The 8,765-nt window shown below is 34.0% G+C and overlaps 1 pseudogene across 1 annotated transcript; it reads right to left on the reverse strand.

Annotated features, from left to right (window-relative positions):
• Positions 1-2,119: 2,119 nt before the first annotated feature.
• Positions 2,120-7,206, reverse strand: LOC147340977 (protocadherin-11 X-linked pseudogene; annotated as a pseudogene). Its single transcript, XR_015158574.1, has one exon. The product of XR_015158574.1 is annotated as a protocadherin-11 X-linked pseudogene (transcript).
• Positions 7,207-8,765: the final 1,559 nt, after the last annotated feature.

Here is an 8,765-nt window from a genome sequence, read left to right on the forward strand (position 1 = left end):
TCCTTTAGAGCAGTTTTCCCCCCATTTACAGAGTATGAATTCCCATATTAACTTTTTCAGGTTTTTAGAGTTCTTGCCAAGGTTATTATGATAATATATATCTCTAACCTGGTAATCTCTAATCTACATATTACTCACTACAGCTTGTTTCCCACCCCCCCAAATGGCTGGAGTCAAGCTGAGAAATACCACAAATTAACCTACACATATAGTATACTTCTAAAATTCCAATCTTCTTTTGCAAGATTAAAGTTTTGCTTGAATTAAATGTTTGTTTTTAATTCCTTCATCAGCTAACCTTTAGTGCAGGTGTTCCTGCTAAGTTGCTTCAGTCCTATTTAACTCTTGGCAACCCATAAACTGTAGCCTATCAGGCTCCTCTCTCCATGGGATTTCCCAGGCAAGAATACTGGAGTTAAGTGCAAATAAAAACTACAATGAGGTACCATCTCACAGCAGTCATCATGGCTGCAATCAAAAAGTTTACAAACAAAAATGCTAGAGAGATTGTGGAGAAAAGGGAACCCTCTTACACTGCTCATGGGAATGCAAACTAGTATAGCCACTATGGAGAACAGTGTGGAGATTCCTTAAAAAAAACTGGAAATAGAACTGCCATACCACCCAGCAATCACACTGCTGGTCATACACACCAAGGAAATCAGAATTGAAAGAGACACGTGTACCCTAATGTTCATCACAGGACTATTTACAATACTAGGGCATGGAAGCAACCTAGTTGTCCATTGATAGACGAATGGATAAGAAAGCTGTGGTACATATCCACAGTGGAATATTACTCAGCTTTAAAAAAAATGCATTTGAATCAGTTCTAATGAGGTGGATGAAGCTGGAGCCTATTATACAGAGTGAAGTTAGTCAGAAAGAGGAATACATGTATACCTGTGGCAGATTCATTTTGATATATGGCAAAACAAATACAATATTGTAAAGTTAAATAAAATAAAATTTAAAAAATAAAATAAAATGTGATCCTACTCAAAAAAAAAAACTAAATAAAATAAAGTATATTAATGCATATATATGTAATTTAGACAGATGGTAACGATGACTCTATATGTGAGACAGCAAAAGAAACTCTTGGACTCTGTGGGAGAAAGCAAGCATGGGATGATTTGAGAGAATAGTATTGAAACATGTATATTACCATATGTGAACTATATCACCAATCCATGTTCGATGCAAGAGACAGGGCATTCAGGGCCAGTGTACTGGGATGACCCTGAAGTATGGGATGGGGAGGGAGGTGGGAGAGGGATTCAGGATGGGGTCACTTGAACACCTGTGGCTGATTCGTGCTGATATATGGTGAAAGCCACTACAATATTGTAAAGTAACTAGCCTCCAATTAAAATAAATTAATTATTTTTTAAAAAAGAAAAATAATACTGGAGTGGGTTACCATTTCCTTCTCCAGGAAATCTTTCCGACCCAGAGATCAAACCCATGTTTCCTGCATTGCAGGCGGATTCTTTACCTCCAAGCCACCTAACCTTTTGTAGGAATAAGCAAATTAATATAACAATTACAGAAAGATGGGTGAGAAAAGAAAGAAGACAAAAAGCACTAGATTATGTGATCTGTTCAAACTTAAGGACTAATAAAAATGCCAAGTACAATCAAGTATTTACTGATCTTGTGTAGCTTAAGAGGTTTCAAAGTACTGGGATTCTCTCCATTTAGCCAAGTTGAAAGTGAAGCCAGGAATGAAGTTACTTTGTTCCACAAATATTATCAGCATTTTCCAGAAGTTTCACTTGGATCCTCAAGGGTCGTGTACATAAATCCAGAGGTGGAATTTACATTAAATAAGACAATAGGCCTAATGAAATAAATAAATATATCTTAAGTTTGTCTTGAAAGATACAAAATAAATTTTCTAAAACACTACAATATCACTTACCAGCTTTGAAAAGTGGGTGAAATAATGTTCATTTCAAAAAACTAAATTGAAGGGAATCTCTGAGTAAACAAAAATTAAGCTAACTCATTGAAATGTTCCACCTAAAGGTATATTTTACCCTAGATATATTTTAAGAACAATTTAAAATAAAATAAAACCTTTTACTTTTAAATGAAAAAATATGCATAATAAATATGCATTTTTATTTCTCATAGCTTTATTAATACCTATAATAATGAATAAGAAAGCATGCAATACAGAATCTGATATCGAACAATTAATACACATTTTCCACTGGACTACATACTGCCTTCCTACACCATACAATATGCAACCCTCTCACTTCCAAAGCATGGATAGAGCTGCTTTGAGATACTCTTTACTTTTAGATGCTGTATGATGTCACAGAGGAGGAATCTTCTCAAAATACAAACATAAATACATATTTCATAAAATTCCAAGTATTTTAAGCAGGGATAGCATTAATTTTACACATTTTTTTTGAAAAAGTATTACATACAATCACTAAACAATTGCCTTCATGTTTTTTTTTTTCATTTTTGCACACACATTTTTCTGAGTGGCCTTCTCATTACTACTTCTATTGATGTCAACTTGCACTGCTTTTATAAATCATATTTACTGAAAGAATATGGATGGTTAATGTAAAAAAGTGACTATGAGTTAATATTTTAAGGCCTCTGCATAAAATTCCACTGGAGTGGTAATTGGTGTGTTAATTTAAAAAAGTTCCTGCTCATATATAGTTCAGCTTCTCCTACTCCCATGTTTTCCAGGGCAATTGTGTCAGTTGGAAATAGCCAAAATAGTGTCTAATGATTGTGAGAAAAGGTAATATAAATATAACTATAAATTTGATTTGGAACCAAATGTGAAAATATGAAACCAAATAGTAAAGAACAAGAGATGATAACCATAGTGGAAAATATATATCACAAGAGAATAAAAAGTTTAAACAAAAAGATATTCATATTCATAAATGTGAATTAGGAGATATATGCACATTCAGACTTAATACAAACAACAAAAAAATAATGTTGAAATATGCATGTGGGTAAAACTTAATTTTCCCATGACTGCAAAGGATCTTTTTTTTTTTGCTTGTGACAGGACTGCATTTATAGAATTGCAGAATGTGTGATATTTTGAGTTTATTTTTCTCCACTTCAATGAAAGTGTGTGGCAAATATTTAAGAAGACAGAGGCTCTTCATAAACTGTCACCAATACACAATAACACTGATCATTTAACAATGACATTTTTCTAGCCAAATTTACATTACCAAAAACAAAATGTTAAATAATTAAATAAGACTACACAAAATGTACTCTAAATTTATCACATCATTTGTACTGTATGTAAGTTTGTTTCTAATACATTGACACATTATTAGCTAAAACGTGAAGATAAGTTCAAAGAAAAAATGTGTATGCACTTAGCATATAAGATACACAGTGTTTGAATACATACTTACAAATGTGGTATATTAACATTATAGCTAGTAAATTAATGATCACATTGATTGTACATGGCCAAAAGAAAGGAACAAGTTTGATTGAACATATTATTACCATCCTTGTCATTCAACTGTAAGTTCTTATAAGTAAATCAAATCTTACTTTTTCAAGGGAAATTTTTTTTTTTTTTTTTAGTAAAATAAGCCTATTTGGAGTTCTAGGACTAAATTTGGTGCATTAAAAATATCTGTGAGTTTTGTCAATCTACAGCTCTGTCCATCCACCCAAAGAAAGAGTTTTCAACATGATGAGAAATAGTTCATTGAATCTGAAACCTTGGCAGTAACAGGTTGCCAAGGCCAGACCTAGTGGAAGCTTAGGAAGAGAATACACAGGGGAGAAAAACTGGGCTCACACCCCTTGCCTCTTTGGCTACTTTGAGCCTGCTTCCATTTAAAGTCTCTCTGGTACAAACCCAGAAGAGGGTGCCCAGTCATTTTATATTCTGAACACAATCTAAGTCTGATGGTATAATCAGAAATAGAAAGGGCAATAAAAGCATATTTGTTCATTCCTATATATCTAGGAAAGGTATCAACACTTCACAAATTTTACATGAGGATTTAAGAGCCACCCATATAGCAAAATAGGAACTATTTTGGTTCCTATAAGGAAACACTATAAGGAAAAAAGAAATCTGACTTTGGTTTTATTCTGATTTTCAACATAGCTAGTAACTATTCATACTACTGACATTATTTAATAGTCTTTTAATTTCTCCTTTTTAATCACTTTATTTATTTATTTGTGTGTATAGATCTTAACTAAGAATGTAGAGAGGAAACTATAGGAATAACTAAAATAGAAGAGGAAACGCTCACATTAACTTTGCAAGTTTTAGAGAGAAAAACATTCTAAAATCTACTGGAAGCACTGATCTTGCCATTCTGGGTTTTTTCGTATTCCCCAGGTCTAAAATCTTCATCAGCCATAGCAACAATAATACCAACACATATATGTGGTCATATTTCAGTAAACTTTCAAACATCATCAATCCTTCAGGACTCACATGCTCCTAGAATACCAGAATGCTCCAAATCCCTTTGAATATCAACAAACACAAAGGGGGAAGAAAAATCAGTAATATTAATTAATTTGAAATTTCAGTAATTAAACTCTAGTAGTTAAAAGTTAAGAAGATCTACACACCAAATCAGACAAGATTTAAAGAGTTTCATAATGGGAATAATATAGTCTCAAAACACTATGTAGCCTGCTGGGCATATTAAGAGAAACTTTCTCAACATTCACTGGAAACCTTCACCAATAAAACTATACACTTACCACAGTTTATAATACAACATTTACACACAGTTTAATAATAAATTATATATCTTTAAGTTACACATTACAAAGTCTATATCTAATTTAATCAAGAAGAAATATTCATGCCCCCCATCCCAATTAAAGCATCAATTGTCTCTTGATTTAGTGTAAAACTGAAACAAGACATTTTCTCAGTTTTGTTATGAAGGAAAATTAAGTTGATGATGTTTCTGTAAATTGATGAAATGTGCACATAGAAGATCACAACCAGTTAAGAGGACAAAAAATAAAATAAAGAATATACAACAAAAGGAAACTAATGTTCCCTAGGATTACTCATGTATTATTTGCTTAGAATGACATATTTTGTTTCATATATGAGACTTGTGTGTGTGTGTGTGTGTGTGTGTGTGTGTGTGTGTTGGGGGTATTTCTTCTCCACCCCAAGAAGCAGTCATGAACCTCATTTCTCCCTCTGCACATCTCCTTAAACTTCTATACTGTAACACATTTGATATACATTTATAATTATGTCTCTTGAAAGGTTCCTTCCTGACTTTCATCTTATTATCAGTGTTTTGCTTCAGTAGGTTGCACTAGAATGATAAAAATCCCTTAGTCTTAAAGGTTTAGTATGTTGTTTTATCTACAGTTATATTTATTTGGGTTAAGTGTTCAGTACATCCACCTTCTTTGTGATTTTCTAGTCTGTTATATACAAATTTCAGAAGATAAGGCCCAATTGATAATGAAATATAGGCTTAAGATGGCAGATACATGATTTCTGATGCACTTTACACTAAACTACAAAGATAAATTTAACAAAAAAAGAAAGAGGCCCTTAAAGCAGTTAATTGCCTAATTTGGGCACAGTTATTGCACTTTAGTGTCTCGAACTCTACTAAAGAGTAGAGAAATAGGTTACTGACAGAAATCTATAAAGTTTTTATAAGTCCTTTATTGGGAAAATATATATAAAAAGTATATCAACAATATATTCTTAAAATAAAACTAGAAAACATGAAAATAGAGACCAAAAAATGAGATATTTACATTTTCCTACTGTTTATTTTTGCAAAAAAACTAGTAACAAAAAAGTGGAGACAACAACAAATATCAAGCTAAAAGGCAAAATGTTACTGTACTTACACCTTCTAATGTTGTCTAAACAAAAGTTTAGATGGAATAAAGGTACTCTTGGAAAATCAGATATTTGCTAGTTTTCCATTGGCTACATACTGGGTCCAGAAAAAACAGAATGAAAAAGTAATATTGAAGATGTTGGTGAAAAAAAATACAGTGCATCAGAAGTAATATATACTATCGTAATATCTGTCATGATAAGACTTTCTGTACAAAGGGATGTGACTTTTTTCAATTTTTCTTTTTAAATACATATTTTTTTCATTTATGCTATCATTAATTTTTCATCAGTTTTCACTTTTCAGCATTCAGTTTTTTTTATATTCATACTTAATAATTTCACTTTTGGAGATATTGTACATACTATTTTTTTTAAATTTTGGTTTATAATTGTTCCAATTTCCAATTGGTGATACATAGAAATATAATTAATCAAACTGTAAATTTATTTTTAACTTTTGACTAAGGGTCTAGCTCTAGACTTTATTCTGTCGTGGGCTTCTATTTACATAGCTATTTACAAATCCAACAATTTGAAGTACTCACTGAAATTGGATTTCAAACTTTGATTATAAACATCTTGTTGGAAAATGTGAAGTAGCTGTTTTAGCTTTATAAGCGATGTTCTTCCATAATGGGAGAATCACCCCTAGAGGGTCTAGCCTGTTGGCCTGGAGTGAAGGTTGTCAAGGGAATGACTTTAATTGAATCATCACTAGGATGAAGTCTTTCAGACATGGCATAAAAATGAGATCTTGTACTACCTTGTGCTCCTTGGTCAAGAGAAAGTAGTCCTTCAGGGCCAACACCTTGCCCCCAACCCTGCTGCAGACCCACTGGTGGTTGTACAGGGCTGCAATGAAGGGCAGCAGGCTGTGGCAGAGGAGGACTGCAGTTGATTGAAGCAGCCTGTGCCAGAGGAGGGCTGTAGTAAAGGGCTGAGGCCTGTGCTGGTAGAGGGCTGTGGTGAAGAGCCTGTGCTAGAGGTGGGCTGTGGTGGAGAGCAGAGGTCTGTGCTGGTGGAGAGCTGTGGCATAGTGCTATAGCCTGGGTCATCGGAGGACTGTGGCAGAGAGCAACTGTCTGTGTCACCAGAGGGTTGCGTCGGTGAAGAGTTGTCTGCGTCGGGGGAGGGCTGTGGCATAGAGCAGAGGCCTGTGCCTGTGAAGGGCTGGAATGCGTCAGAGAAGCTGGCATCCAGCAGGCATCAGAGTGGCCCAAGATGAGACATTCTTGAGTGCAGTTGTCAGAGGCCTCTTCCACAGTAGGCTGAATAGTTATTTCTGCAGCTGTTAAGATGGGAAACAAATGATAAAATTTATGTTTCAAAAGCATGTGTTTATTTTTTATTTTTTTAAACAGGTTTTAAATTTTATTTTATTTTTAAACTTTACAATATTGTATTAGCTTTGCCAAATATTGAAATGAATCCGCCACAGGTATACCCGCATTCCCCATCCTGAACCCTCCTCCCTCCTCCTTCCCCTACCCTCCCTCTGGGTCGTCCCAGTGCACCAGCCCCAAGCATCCAGTACTGTGCATCGAACCTGGACTGGAGACTCGTTTCATACATGATATTATACATGTTTCAATGCTATTATCCCAAATCTCTCTCCAAAGAAGACATACAGATGGCTAACAAACACATGAAAAGATGCTCAACATCACTCATTATCAGAGAAATGCAAATCAAAACCACTATGAGGTACCATTTCACACCAGTCAGAATGGCTGCGATCCAAAAGTCTACAAGCAATAAATGCTGGAGAGGGTGTGGAGAAAAGGGAACTCTCTTACACTGTTGGTAGGAATGCAAACTAGTACAGCCACTATGGAGAACAGTGTGGAGATTCCTTAACAAACTGGAAATAGAACTGCCTTATGATCCAGCAATCCCACTGCTGGGCATACACACTGAGGAAACCAGAAGGGAAAGAGACACGTGTACCCCAATGTTCATTGCAGCACTGTTTATAATAGCCAGGACATGGAAGCAACCTAGATGCCCATCAGCAGATGAATGGATAAGAAAGCTGTGGTACATATACACAAAAGCATGTGTTTATTAGCTACTTAAATCATATTGCTACAAGAATGCTTAATAATCTATATATAAATGCATCAGAGGCTTCTAATATTTTCATAATTGGTACTCGATTTGTCACAAAGTAATTCCTACAGTAACATAAATAATCAGGAGTGGGTGGATGGCATTTCATTTTTATAAGTAGGATATTTTGGCTTAGTCTCCCAAATGTAGATATTTTAAACTGTGTTTATGACTGTGAATGGAAGCTGTGGTCAATGATTTATACACACAAATCTGTTGAAATATGGTCCTGACTAACACAAAAGGTTGACATGAGTGAAATGAATGGAAAAACTAGTACAGAAACATGTAATGAACTAACCAATTATAGCTAACAATTTGGTTAAGAATATAATTAATTAATCTGAGAATAGATCTAAGAATAAATTAGGTTAATTTGGAAATAGCTTATTGAACTCTAAGATATGCCTTTCAGTTTCAGGAATGAAATATAGCTATAATTATTTCAAAGTCAATTGATTTCTGTATTCCTAATTTTCTGAAATTGTGGCAAATCAGAGTTTAGCAACATAAAGGATTACAGATCCAAAATACTTAGCTCTAAACTATAAAACTTTTTAAAACTCCTTTATAAGGTTTCTGTAAAATTTTAAAATGCCAATAGGTATCAAATTTCAATAAGTATACTATGCAAAGATTAGCAAAGGAAAGATAGAGTAGCTATATCAATATTAAAATTGACTTTAGAGCAGAGTGCTATTAGCGATAAGGAAGAATATTATATCATAATTTTTTAAAAGGTCGTTTAAGACATACAATCCTAAAAGTCAAAAATAGAAATTCA

The sequence above is a fragment of the Bos grunniens genome, chromosome X, assembly GCF_055505025.1.
Source record: "Bos grunniens cultivar Pamir isolate PY7600 chromosome X, Bosgru_T2T1.0, whole genome shotgun sequence".
Lineage (NCBI taxonomy): Eukaryota > Metazoa > Chordata > Mammalia > Artiodactyla > Bovidae > Bos > Bos grunniens.